We start from the raw sequence: 15,401 nt of genomic DNA on the forward strand, positions 1-15,401 counted from the left end.
TCATCAAACACCCCTTGGAGCCATGAGGGGGCTCATGCCGGAGAAGTAACTTGAACGTAGGTGAACAATTCCATGCGAATAATAACGCAGAGAGAAGAAGGTGCAGACTGCTGCTTACAGCCGGCTCCCTCTCACATCACGCGCAGGGTGTGTTTGTATCAGAAAAGGCGAGGAATCAACTAGCGTCGCTGTGAGGAGCTCTTGATAGTATGTGGGTCTGCATATCTGCGGGTCAAATCCCGTTTATGATAGTGCTCAGCAGCTGGAGCAGGGCTTATGAGCAAGTGAAATGCTTGTCCGCTGCAGCGCATGAGCTACGCTGCAGAGAGGAGTTTTCGTATCGTGTGCTGCCGCAAGGCACCGGCCTCAGCATGTATCCGGAAGGATTACTGTAGGATGCGCGACTGCAAAGAAGTGACCGTGTTTTTTGCACTAAACGCTTCGTTCACACGCGGGTCCAGTCGCCGCACGAGACTCGAAATGTGGTTCTGCTCTAAAATACAATGGACAGCAGGTTTTCCTTCTAACGACAATAACGGCAATCCAGCGTCATCTGTACCAGACGACCTCGTACGTAGAACGCTGGTCGCACTAACAATCCGCCTGAAACGTAAGCATACATGAGCTATAGATTTTGCACGAAAAAACAGCTCCACCATAAAAGAGAATAAAATTGTCTGAAAACTTATTCTCATTGAATACAGTAGCTCCTTCAAGAGGAGCACGAGAGCTGACGTAGTCATGTCGCACACAAGTTGCACGGCTTAGTTATTAAAAGACAGCTCTCTATTGAGCATCATAAGGGCTGGCAAAGATCCTACGTGACACACAGGCATGTGCACGAAAGCACTGGCAGAACACAGGAGTAAAAAGAAGATAGGAATAGCAAACACGCGTTCTGCTGCAGCATCAAGTGGAAGGAGTCTGACGGGAAGAAGATTGTTGGTTCATGTGAGGATGCAGAAAGTCACGGCTCCCACTTCGCAAGTAAGCGCCCAGACAATGTCTCATCAATGAAACCTTCAAGCTTATGCAGACACGTACGTGTACGTACTTGCGTCTCTGTGCAGTAGTACATGCGGGTAGACGGGCGAGTGTCTCTGAAGTTGCAAGCTCATACATAGTAGCCAACGTCAGCGCGAAGGCCGCATGAATTTCACTCCTATTACAGACAAGCGGAGTCCCCCAGACCGGCTGGAGTTATTAACATGTGCTAGTGTACCTTCGAAGTTACCGGCGCCTTCAGACAGTCGCAGGACCTGGTCGGCTGCTGGCCGGCGCACATTTGTGTACTTGTACTGCAGACCCTTCCGCTGGAATGTGTTGAAAGACGGCCTTCGCGTGACATGGTCATTCTGCGACCGTTTTGCATGTGGGCGCCCCCAGTGCGTTGTTTTATAGGCGCTTCCCGGGGGCGACGTTATCCACTGGGTGATTCTACGTGTGTGTTCGTGTCTGTATGCGTGTGTATCAGACATCTGTAAAGGGCTTGTTATGCATACCCTGCATGAGGATTAGGCGTGTATTCAGGCTTACTACGATGAGAGCGTTCCTGAGGAGACTCTGCTGACGTCCACACACCATAGATAATTGTCTGGCAGACTCATACCGCTCTTCAGCAAATGTCTGCAAACAAACTAATCAAGTACGTCATGGATGAAGGTGTCAACGTTCGTCCGCACCTCCCTATGTTGTTCAAATAGGGTGCTTCACGTCTTCCAAATCCGATCACCTTTCAAACGTAAATAACTTTGATGTGGATTTGCAGAAACGAGCTAATAATGCTTCTATAGAAGCTACTGTGTGAGTAATATGTGCTACTATGCACGCATATGAGGATGTGTGCTCGCTCGGCAGCATTTCTATCTTAGCTAGCTGCTAGACCACTCTGAAGCCTACATATACCTCTAGAAAGGGGCAGATACGTCTCTTCACGGTGCTTGGTCTAACATACACGCGTCATGTGGCTGTCAAGGCGGACGCACACGGGCGATGCGTGGTAGGAGTGTGTGTGTTGCCTCAGACTGGGTGTGTCCATTAACTAAATACGCGTATACGAGTGGACACGGTCTCCGCTGCGTCCGGCTGGGTGACGTCAAAAACAAAAGGTTTGCTTATATTGTATGTTTGTGGGTGGCATAAAAAGCCGTTTTCTGACGAGCAATGATCAGCGTGGCTACATGTATGTATGTACAGCTATACACACCCCTACATATACGCATATATGTGGACGCACAAAAACAAAAAACACACACAACTCCACGAGCTATACAAGTGTATACCTGCATACGTACACATGTATGCATAATCCATATAGATATGTATGCGTGTAGAATCGTAAATGTAGGTTTGAAAACAGAGACTATATCTCTAAACCACGAAACGGTGTCTGGCCTCGTCATGACTCTGCGCCTTCGTCACGAACAGAGCACGGGTTGAGATCTGGCTATTCTGCATGCACGGGTGAGAGTAGTAGTGTAATATACTCTCGGTTGATCACGTTCAGCGTATATACATGTATACGTGTTTGATCCGAAAAGTATACATATTCATACATAGATAGTTTTGTGACTATGGGCGCACAAGTGGCATACTCCTGTCAACGATACGTCTCACACGTAACTATCTCTGGGCACTCGTTGCGTTTTGCATATACACAAAAAACTAATTGTATGTGTGTACAAGCCGTTCGAACACGATTAGACATCAAGCCTGTGTATTTGCGCACGTATTGTGAGTCATCTAATTTGCATAAAATTGATCGTGACATGTGCGTGGATGGTCATGAGTGCCGTGCGTGCGCTGTACCGTGGGCGCTAGCGCTTCCGCTAGTACGAGGAAATTTCACTTTCATTTATCATTGTTGTTTCTCTGGAATCGTCTTCAAGTTTTGTGTATTGCTTTTTATTGCTATTAGATGCCTGACCGTCTCCGGAGAATCGGTCTCCGCCTCCGCTGCAAATCAGATTATCTTTGCCCATTTGCACATGCAGAATGGGACCTCTACCCTGATAAATAGATATGATATAGTGTTTTCACCTGTCCTGCCTTTTAACTGTTTTCAATTCATTTCGAAGATGTACAGGTGACAGAGCCAGAGTGGCTTGTTCTGCTCGTATGCTGTTCTTTTTCAATGCTGTCTTACCGTGTGGCTTCATACACTCGTCGTTTCGGGGTCACTCCAGAAACCTTCCCTACCACCTATGCTTTCCGATCGATCAGTTCATAAGCCCAGTCGGTCGTGCTTCCCGTTAGTTCTATGGCTACTATTTTTTTCGTTCGTTTTCCCAAACCACTACGAAAAGTAGCCGGTCGCGAGTCTGTTTCGCATGCCTTCTCCGCTACACCTCCCTTTCCTCCCACGTCCAATCTGGTGCCGTAAGTCGGCACTATCACATTCTAGGAGAGAAAGCTGAGAGTTTCAAGCTTCTTTTCTTGTTTCCTCTTAAATTCCCGTCTCCTCATTCCCTTCCGTGTCAAAGGTTCACCATGGTGCCTCTTGAGGCCACAATCTAAATCTGTAGCGTTCTTCATGTGTTTACTCTCCGTTGTCGTTTGTGGTGAGTCACTTCTTTTCTCTCAACTGCAGCAGTACCTTTCCAAGGAGGAAACCGAAACATAGGAGTGTGCACTCCAACGTTGATGAACGTGAACATTCGTATCGTTCTAAAAAAATAGAGCAGCAGACGTAAGTAGTTCCACCCGAGCACTACGTCGCATATATATATATATATATAGAGAGAGAGAGAGAGAGAGAGAACAATACATTTCACATTGAAGCATACCCCATACACACGTATACAGTATTCAATCCATGTCTAGCTGATACATACCTCATGCACACGTGCATAGTCAAGCATGCTCATATATATATGTATATATATATATATATATTTATACATAGAGCCGTGCCACTCGCATATGTATATACACATAAAGACATACGCATATAAGGGGGAGGTCTCACACGTGGGTTGACCTATTACCGGGCAGGCGCACGGCTTCGTGCTCAGAAACACATATACAACTTCTGCCACCCCCGTGCGTCCTTCCCTGCACACGCGCACGCACACATACAAACACGCACACACACCTACATACCGACACGTTGAATTCTACTGTCACTCTCTCATCTCCATTTAATACGGAAGTTTCTACACATACGTTTATATATGTAAGTGAATATTCGCGTTTATGAAATCTGTAGGCCTGTATGCCTTTTGTGAGGTCCTTACACCGGAGAGGGTTCTGCACACCAGCTACCAGAGCACACGCTTCTGAAGATACACAAGTTGCGGGTAGTTCTACAGGCGTCGCGAGTTTTCTCCTTTACTGAAAGACGGTCTTTCTCCTTCTCTCGCAGAAACATCTGTCAACATGTATCTGTATGCGTGCGTTCACCTCCATATGTGCGTATGTGTGCCTGTATGTATGTGTGCGCGTCGATGTGTGTGTATAACAGCGTCTCTAGAGCCATAGTACGCAGCATGTCTGAATGTGTGGACGTGGGCTCGCCTATGCGTGAATGACCATAATACATCTGCGTGCATGCGTGTGTGTCCCCGTATGTATGTGTATGTGCGCTTGTATGCAGCTTATCCGTGTTTATGTGTGTGTCTGTGTCTGTGTATGTGTGCCCGTGTGTGCGTGTGTGTTTGGATGTGTATGTGTCTGTGTTATTGTGGAGCTACAAATGCGAGTACATATGTGCGTCTGTGTGTGTGTGTGTTTGTGCCTGTGTGTTTGTAGAGAATGGGTGCCGGAGCAGCGGCAGAATTAACTCTCCGAGAGCTGCAGAAGCAACTAGCGGAAGCACTGCACCTCTATCGAAATGTTTTACGTGTACATCGCAGGCATCTCCCCGCCCACGCACGTACTCGCCAGTTAGCGGATTCATTTGCTGCCGCCGAATTCCGCTCTCATATGGCAGCAGCGACAGAAGCAGCAGCTGGTGTTGCTGCTTCTGCTTCTGCTTCTCCTTCCTCCACATGTCCCGCACCACCGCCGCCGCCTACTTCTGCTCCACGTTATACTCCTGATAGTCCTGCCGATGTGCCCGGTGCTGCTGCTGCTGCTCTTGTTACTGCTGCTCCTTCATTTTAGTTGAAGCCCCCAATAAAGCTCGTAAAACTTCTGTGCGAAGTGCTGCAGCTGATGGTCCTGCTACTACTACTACTACTTCTACTACTATTGATGATGCTGCTCTAGCTTTTGCTGAAAGAGCGGCTCTATCAGCACCATTAGCAGCACCAGCAGCAGCAACAGCAACAGCAGCAGCAGCCCCAGCAGCAACAGCACCAGCAGCAGCAGCACGAGCAGCAGCAGCCCCAGCAGCAACAGCACCAGCAGCAGCAGCACGAACAGCAGCAGCCCCAGCAGCAGCAGCACGAGCAGCAGCAGCCCCAGCAGCAACAGCACCAGCAGCAGCAGCACGAGCAGCAGCAGCACCGGCAGCAGCAACAGCAGCAAAAGCACCAGCAGCAACAGCACCAGCAGCAGCAATAGCAGCAGCAACAGCAGCAGCACCGACACCACCGCTATCGTGGGAATCATCAGCAACAAGGCACCCAGTAACACGAGCAGTAGCAACAGCAGCATCATCATCGTCAGCAGCGACAGCAAGTTGTCCGTCAATAGGAGAACCAGCAATAGCAGTAGCACCCACGTCGGTAGAAGCAGCAGTAGCAGCACCTCCATGGGCAGGAGGAGCAGCAACAGCATCTCCATTAGCGGCAGAAGCAACACCAGCAGTTGGGCAGCTCACGGCAGCAGGAGCAGCACCAAAAGCAGCAAGAGGAGCAGCACTATCGTCGGCAGAAGAAACTGCAGCAGCATTGCAGTTCAAGCCAAACGCAGTAGCAGCAGCAGCCTCATCATGGGAATCAGCAGCAGGTCTACTACCGTCGGAAAGAGCAGCAGCCTCGTTCCCCTTAACTGCAACATGCGCAAGAGTATCCCCACATGCAGCACCACCAGTGGCAGGGCCGGTGTTTGCAGCATCACCTCCCGTAGAAAGAAAATCAGCAGCAGGAGCAGTAGAATTGCTGGACGCTGCGATACGAGGCAAGCAGAGTGTTTTAGTGAACTTCCAGAGAGTTCGAGGTAGAAACAAAGAACATGAAGACGAAAGCGAAGAAGAAGCAGGAATAGCAGCACTGTCAGACGACAGAGGGGCGAGTCTTAGAAGTGAAGTTGAAAGCGAAGGAGCAGCAAGAGATGCACAAGACGCGTCTTGCGCTGGAGATATGATGCGAGTAGCAGTGGTTACACGAAGAAGAGTAACAGGCATTCGTGACTCAGCAACGTCGGCATCAGTAGAGGACGAGGAAACAGAAGAGACGGCGGAAAGACAAATATACAAGGTAGAGGAAATTAAAGCGGAAGGGCCATTCGCTGCAGCCGCTACTGCGTGTATGCAGCTTCGCTCGTTTAATGACGCATGGAGAAAATACCTACTGCATGCAGAGACACGACAGCTAAGACTTGGCAGACATATGCGTCCTGCAGAGCGCCGACTGCTGTCGCTTGATCAGCAGCAGCAGCTGCAGCGTATGAAGAGACTTGCCAGCCAAAAGTCACCTTGTCAGTCCCTTGACTAGACCATCATATACGCACATAAAAGTATGCATGATTTCAGTACTACGGTGATATATGTGTGTACGTACATATAAATATATATAAATATATATATATGTATATACGTATATGTAAGTATCTGTAGAGTCAGGTGCCAGTTCAGGTGTGCGTATATAGATACGTATGTATGAATATTTATATTCTTACGTAAACAAATAGGTGATTCTATTTTGGTAAATAATCCGGTGTCAGTGTTCACCCTGTCGTACTCTAGACGAGCTTTCTATATACGGATATGCAACCAGCACACAGGGTTTGCGGGCACTGCCACACGTATGTATGTATTTGTTTGCGTTTAGGCGAACAGATAAACATTTATCTATCGAGTATTCGGTGGCTATCGTTCATCGTATATATATGACTACTTTACACTTCGTTTATATACAGTAGAGGTTCTATGTGTAAAAAGGAGAAGAGCGTTTCTACACTGTGTCGCATGGAAGGAGATGCAGCTGCTGCATTATGTCTGGTGGGTTATGTTCGTATATATACATGACCACCCCCGTTCGCTTTATGCATAGACAGTCTAGATATTAAGTGTAAATTGGAGAGAAGCGAGTCTATATTTGTTGCTTGGAAAGAGATGTAATTTTGCGGCGCTGCAAAGTTATGTCTCGTAGCCTACTTACAGCTGTATGAAGGCTCACGGTGGAACACACAAGTCCTCTAATCATGTATTCGTCTTCATCGCGTGCATTGCTTTGTATATATATTTATATATATGAGAAGGGTGTTTGTAAGTCTGTAAGTGTATTGAGTCCGTTAGGCTCAAACACGAAGCGATTGCTCTGGTGTCTACGTATGTGCAGTATGTAAATATATATATATAATACATGGTGCGACATGCTTGGGGCTCCTTAACACGCGCCAGTCTCTTTCTATGGCTGCCTATACTCCGTTTCTGTGTCAGAGAGCTCTATAATGACGGAGTGGTATGCAGTACCATCACTTCATACGCAGGCTACGTTATCAATTTTAATTGTCTGATGCATGGAAACAGAGCCGCAGTAGTGAGGCTGCTGTGCAACTGCTGTTGCTGCTCTTTCAGCTGCACATAGTTGCAGGGCACCAACTCAAGCTGCGCACCCACGCTCAAGTCGGTGAAAGCCACATAGATACCTGAGGTCATCCTACTACATACACGCACGTGCACACACACGTACGCACACACGCACACAAGCGCTCACCGTTATATCATCTTCTTTCTACAGTGTAAGTGCAGCAGCATGTCCCGCCACGAATCCCCATGATAACGGCGGCTTCTTAGTTCCTGCTGATGAACAGTGCACAATTGTCTTAAGGAGCGTCTTCCACGCGCGCACACATGGAGGTTCCACTTGGTTTGCGAATGCAGATACGGGCGGCAACGAAAAGCAGAGAGTTTCCTGTGTTCGCTGTACGTAACTCTTCGGCCGAAAAGAGTAGCATATTCTTTATATTTTGTCGAATTTCCTATACACGCGCGATCGCACTTGCTTGCGAATGTGTGTGGGCGTATTATGTGCGCGTACGCGTACAGCTATCGATGCACGTGAAAGCTGCACTTTTGCACACCACGTATGCATCTGGAGTGGCAAATACTCTGTATTTGTCACTCTTCTTTCAGCAGCCTACGTCCCCGCATCTATACATCCACACGCACGCACACACTGGATAAATGTGCATACAGGCGTCGGTGCGGGGACCGTTTATGGTGTCATCTGGGCGTACGAACACGCGGAGTGCCTCCATTTTCCTCACGAAGATCATGCGCAACCTAAGGTCGATTCCAGTCAGCCTTACTGAAAGGTCTTCCTCATTATTTCTGCGAACTGCTACATGCCTTCCTGGCCTACCACGCGCGCAAACAGTTTTGCGAGTCGTGCTCTGGTCTCCCTTAATATGTATTTCCGTTGTTCCAAACGGACAGAGATTGTCGAAGGTCAATCCACACAGTGCGCGTCTCTCTTCACAGAAAGACGGAGACACGGCGCAACTCTCCTACCTTCAAGATCGTTCTCTCATGCTTGCGCAAACGCGTCATACAATGATTCCCATGCACTGGTGCTCAGCAGCGACTCGTTTGGGTCTACGAATGAAGCACGATTGGCTGCTGCCCTTTGGTTTGGCAGGCCGTCTCTCTCTGGCAGCTGCGCTTGCACGGACGACTGAGAGTGAGGCAGTGGTGCGAGTATCTAGGTTATATAAGCGCCCACACATGCCTTTAGTGTTCACGTCGCGCTCGGTAACACTGCCACTTGCACTAGGCAGCAGCGCGACCACACAGCCGCTTTCTGGGCAGCCCAACCAGTCTCATCGCATGTCTTACCGCCGCAAGCGGCCACTGCGCGAACTCGCGCACTGAGTCGTTAACACAGGTCCACTACACAGGTCCCAGAAGCTCAAGACTTTCGCTACCACTGATACACCGCATGAACGCAGGAACCTCTAGAGGAAACCATAGAGGAGGTCCTAACAAACCCGTGCGGAGTGGCGGTCGTCGGACGGATGCCACTACACTGAGTCAGTGTCCCGGCAGAGCTTAGCTTACACAGACCTTGAACACAGCTTTTGACAGTAGGCGTGTACTTCTCGCACATGCGGCCCGGCATGTCTGCGGCAACCAGCTGCACGCACTCCCGGTGACAAACTACTACGCAGATCCACACCGTCTGCATACATGAACCACCTACCCTTTCACCACGCACGCAGACTTGCACTTGTCGATAGCAACTTCCTTTTGATTTTGCTGCATATGCGCATCCTCATGTGCACAATCGAGCGCAGGAACGGGACCACTAGTGCCTGCGTCCGGGGTCCGGCGATTCATACCACGTGTTAAGCATCGCTTCTACTCTACAAGCTTTCGACTAGAGGGGGCCTGCTGCTCCCCTCGTGTTCGGCCTTCGAGTGCGGACTTACATCATTCGCATCCATGAGCAGGTCGTGTTTGCAGGACACTGAGTGGGTGGAAGTGACCTTCACACAGCAGAAGTGTCTGGTACGCAGGTACGGCAGCGCAGAGGCTGGTGATGTTGCTTCGGTGTGTAACTAAGTATGAATACACTGGGTACGTAGCTATGCACCTCGCCGGCGCACTGCAAGTGTCAATACCGAGTGGGTGTGAATCGAAGAGGATACGCGTGGACACACTTTTGCACGACTTTGCTAGAGTTGCTGCTCTTTCATGAGCAATACCCGTCAGATCCCTTATGCTCACTCCCAGGCAGAGGGACGGACGAACTCTCTAAGCACAGGTGAGAAGCTAGTGGAGTATCACGAATCTCTGCCATCGGCGTCGCCTAGTGGCACCCCGTGCAGAGGCACGAACCGAAGACGTACACAATACTCACTGCTGTGCAAAGAATATGCTTCCGGCTGGAAGGTGATTTTTCAGCAGGCGCTGTGTACAGTTTCAGTATTACTGTTACTGGAAATACTGCTATCACTACTACTGGTTCTACTAGTACTACTACTACCGCTAATACTGGAGCAGCGGAAGCACGCATCCGGCGTTGAACACCAAGCGTAACTGCAAGCCTATCACCGGTTGCAAATATTGCAAACGCACACCAACTGTGATAAGAGAAGAAGTCTTCAGCGACGTGCTGCAAGCCACGTAATAAGATTGCAGCAGATATGCATAAGTAGTAACGTGGTCGTGCAGAAAAGTGAAAAAAGAGCCGATGTGAGACGCCGGAATGAACAGCGAGTAGGCGACAGGGGAAGTGCTCACAGAGGGGGCCACCAACCACAGATGGACGCAAACAACTAGTGGCGCGATCGGTGATTTGCAAACGGATGATACGTACTGTGAGCTAATTCCACCGAACAGGAAGTGTGCCGGGCCTTCAGAGACATACGGAAAGTCTCCACAGGAGTGCGTATGCACGACCGCATAGGCACATTTGATGTCAGTCACTCCTACATTCATACTCAGACCCGTATGCACAAAAGAACGCGTCCTCGCACACACGCCCACACACACGCACATACACACAACCATGCACCCGCACACCCACACACACATAAACAATCACACGAAACGACGACGACAAGGACCTTAGAACAGGTAATACCTCTTTGAAATCCTGCTAGTATTGACGCAACAGAGCTCAATAGTTATACTCGTGCAGGCGCGACCGCTTTCGTATCCGAAGGACCTGTTAAGCGTCCCCCTTTAGCCATGTATTCAGGTTCTATTTCGAAAAGGCCTGAGCGGTCTACATTGTTTATCAGTGTAGCGACATATGGACCTACTGCTGCCCGCGACCGCCCTGCTCTATGCGACTTGACAATTCTGACTGAGTTCGACCTCAGAAGGACCCTCGATGACAGCGAACGGGTCAACCCCTCGGAGTGCTGCCAGCATATGTGATTTATCATTCGTCGCGACTACAGGGCCTATCAGCGAGGACGCCACGCCTTTTTAAAAGCGTTTACTCCGCTGCTGGCAGCGTTGAGGTCTCTTCCACCCCGTGTCGCTGTACATCCACTAAACTTGTAGGCTCTGCTACCTGATCCATGAGTTGTGGAGATGGCATGCATTTCATACTTTCTGTCGAGCCTCGAGTCATATCACCAGAATTCCCAGCTGAGCTGGCTCTCGTAGCACGTGTGTCGGAGGTGGCGACGGGGGATACGGTCCCGCTTACCAGTGGTGGAAGTGCATCAATTTGAGACTCCATCGGTATTGTTGCCTGCTTAGAAGCTACAGAAATGCCTTTCCCTTCGGGAATGTGTCGGCAGGTTTGATTACGGGATGTCGGTGTGCCAAAATAAGCCTCGCAAGCGTTCATGTTTTGTCCATCAGCCGCTACGTGTACCCGTGTCACCTCTTTCTCTTCACCAGGTGCTTCTTGTGGCTGTGCTTCGATGGATGACAACGGTGCCACTAGTGACATCGCTTGCTGCCGATGCTGCTGCTTCCGAGATCCTCCGGCAACACAGGGTGTACGTACCTCTGTACTCTGCGTCGTTGTCGTATTTCCATCCTCCTGCAAAGGCACAGCTGAAAACTCGAATCCTACATCCTTCATTTGCATGCAAGTGGCAGCAGCAACCATCGCCCCGGCCGGACTGCTAGCGACAACACCGGTAGGAGTCACAGGTGAGAAAGTAGCAGCGGAAGTAGTACAGATAGGGCCGCGCACAACAGGAGCATCGGGTGTGCTCGTAAGTGAAGAATGCACGTGCGATGAGGTAGGTGAGTGCTTATTATGCAGCATACGGGCAGACAACAAGTCGTCGTTGTGAGCTGCTGGGGAAGACAGTGAAGCGGCAGAGTTGTGCAGGGCCGATTCCACCGGCAGAAGCGCCGCTGCCGCAGCAAGAAGCGCGGCTGCTGCAGGATTTCGTGGAGAAACTCCTGCAGAAGAAGCAGCGGGATTTGAGGCTTCCCGTCCACCAGAGATGCTGCTGCATGTTGTAGTAGTAGTAGTAGTAGCAGTAAGAGAAGACGGGGGAGGGGCACAAAGACGAGATAATGGAGGAGCAACAGATGGAGTGAGTGAAGGAGATGAAGAGGGGAGCATTGCCGCAGCAGCAGCAGCTATTGCTGCAGCTACAGCTGACGAAGGAAGTGTGTGCAGAGAAGCATCAGGCTCTCTGGGTAGCATAGGGGTCTCAACAGTTGATAATTTGCTGCCACCCCCGGCAAAGGCGTGTTTCGATTGTGTAGGCGTGAAAGCTTTGTCTAAGTAGCTTTCCGCTTCAACAGCATAATGCTTCTCATAGTGCTGCTGCAATACAGGGAGCAGGTATTGCTGTTGCTCGTCGTCCTTCTGCACGGCAGGTGACTGTCGCTTTTCCCCCAGTATTTGCTGCAGCTGTTGTTGCTTTTGCAGCTGCTGAATCCGGTGGCTGTGAATCTGTTCTTGTTGCGCCTGCAACTCCTGCGCTTGCGTCGCCTCTTCCACTTCTTTATCCCACTCACCACTTGACTGCCACCGCAGCAGCAGCCGCTTTGCTGCCGCCACTATCTGAGGGTCCTCCTCCTTCTCTTCCTCCTGTAAGCGTCCCAGTAGCTGCAGATCTTTCTCAACTTTTCTTAGTGGACTTAAATCTGTTTGTTCTTTCTTCGTTGTGGACGATGCATGTATCATTTGACAGGTATTTTTCAATCCATGCACAGCCCTTTCTTCGTGCTGCACCTTCTCCTGAAATTCACGCATGGACTGCTGCAACTGCGTCCGTCTAGCGCGCAATAGAGCAGTAGCCACATCAGGGGCTGAGTCTACCGACAATGACTCTGATAAAACAGTAGGTGTGCCACCACCTTCTTCCATCTGTTTGAGTGGCCGCTGCTTTCGCTGGAACTCGAACATTTCCTGCATACACTGTGCATCACTTCCCTGGTCCTCTTCACCCATATTCAGATCATCCTCTGCGAAGTATGAGGTGCTTTTGTGGCTTCGTCCTGTTTGTGACTGCAAGAGTTTATCACGTTGCTGCGGCTGATACTGGACAGAAGGAACGGGGACCGCTGCTACAGCTACTGTCCCATGAACACATCGTTGCTGCTGGCAACATTCACCAGAATTAGCTGACAGCGTTTTCACTGCTGTTGCTGCATTTATTTCGGATGCTCCTCCTCGATTATGTATTGTTGGCTGCTGCTGTCGTGATACAAACGTTGTGGCTCCACTGTTATCGTTAGCTATAGTCGAAGTAGCACAGTCAGGCTCTGTTGGTAGTATTGAAGCTGCTGCTTTTGATGACGAAGAAGAAAAGGGTGTTGAGGAAGTGTTCAACACTGAAGGCAGATAGTGGTGCCCCCCCGTCACAGGAGACGTAGAGCCACAGCTGTCAGGGGGAGAGACAACAGCGGCAGTAGTAGAAGAAAAAGAGGCACCGACAGCGACGGTGGGAGTAGAAGACGACGAGACGGTGGAAGATGAAGAGGAGGAAAAGTATGAACAACACGTCTCACCTTTCTCTGTAGAGCCACCTATCAGCGGAGGAATCTCGTCAAAACTTCCTGAAGACGAAAGCAAGGATGGTAACAAGAGAAAACGGCTGTCCTCTGCGCTGCTATTAGTGCTACTTATTATACCGCCTCCTCCCGCTGGCGGGCTCCCGTCGCTACTGCATGCACTGTCCGGGCTTGTGCAACTGATGTCGCTGCTGCTGCTGGCGCATGCCTGATGGCTTCTGCTGCAGCTGCTGCTGCCACTGCTGCTACTACGTGGGCTCCCCGCAAATGTCGATGCAGACGGCGACGGCGGCTCGACGAGCGCCCCCGAGAGCCATGTCGGCTGCTCCTGCTGCTGTTGCTGCTAACGTAAGAACACACACATATACACACATGAAGATAGAAAGAGCAGGACGTCACCACGCTCCCTTTCATATCATAGCTGATAAGCTTGCGTGAACTCAGCCATCTGTTTATCTGTTGTTTTGCGCAAGTGTGTCAATTGCGATACATAAGCCCCGATCTACGTAGTCAGCGCGAATGTCAGTACGTGTCTGTATGCGCGAGACAACCGCGTTGTCCAGCTACCATCGACAGACAAAACGCAATTACCACCTGTCGATCAATCTGTATTCACTCGCATACCTCTCATTAGGTATGCAGGGCCAGCCCACTGTCTGCCAAATATAGGTGTGTGTGTGTGTGTGAGTGTGTATCCATGTTTGAGAAAAAAGTGTATATGCACATGCTTCAAGCAGACACACAGGAGTGGATGATATGATACGTCTTGGTAAAGTACGTAGATTGCTGCTGACCTGCTGATAGTGCCACAAACCCACGTACTTGGACAGAGACACACACTGACATACAACAGCGGGTCGACACATGTTACGGTTATTTTGTTCTTTTCGTTTGTAAGTGTCTTGCAGTGGCCACCTACCCCCCTTCTACTGGCCTGTACACATACACACGTCCATACATACATACATACGAGTATACTACCATGTACGTTAGATCATATAGAGTGTGGAGATATATACGAGTATCTATCTATGTGTGCGAATATACGTATATACACACACCTATTCGTATCTATATGTATATATATTTGTAAATCAAAGTGTGTGTAGTCACCTTTGTTCACAAAGAACATATACGCACACACATACACTTTCCATCATAGCAGGGTAAAATGGTGTAAAGAAGTCTGATAAATTTAGAGTCCTCTAAAATATAAACCCTTCGCCGCCTATCCCATGTGCACTACCATACACGTCCTGCGTAGAGAAGCACAAACGTACATGGACATGGAAAGTATGGTGTGTTCACTGTGTGTCATTAGCGCATAACTTTCCCCTAGGCGCTGACTACGTATATTCTGAATACCCTGTTAGAGGTATGGGTGTATATGAAAACCGGCTATGGGCATATATATATATATATATATATATACATATATGTATATACATATATATACATATAAATGTATGTGAAGTATAAATACAGGCGTGGGACATCCATACTGTACATACATGAGGACACGCATGGTACTTTTGAGTACACAATTATATACATAGAGAACAATCACCCTGTGTGAACGTGAAGTAACTTCTCTTCCTTGATGAAAGAGATACACATTCATTTGTGTAGGAGTTTCTTGTGTTCTGCGTGAAACTCGACTAAGTAAAAGCAGACGTGTTGGCTGTAATGAGAGGAGACCACTCCATCTGGTGCTTTCCGCGGGAGGGGCTCTTTACCAAAATGCAACGCATGTCCTTTCTCACGGCAGCTCTTGAAGAGGCTCCCTGGGAAAACTTTTGTTGACGTCGTTTTTGTTGCTCATCCAGTTGCACTTCTCTCCGAAGAGTGTCAT

Source organism: Ochotona princeps, unplaced genomic scaffold (assembly GCF_030435755.1).
Source record: "Ochotona princeps isolate mOchPri1 unplaced genomic scaffold, mOchPri1.hap1 HAP1_SCAFFOLD_4269, whole genome shotgun sequence".
Taxonomy (NCBI): Eukaryota; Metazoa; Chordata; class Mammalia; order Lagomorpha; family Ochotonidae; genus Ochotona; species Ochotona princeps.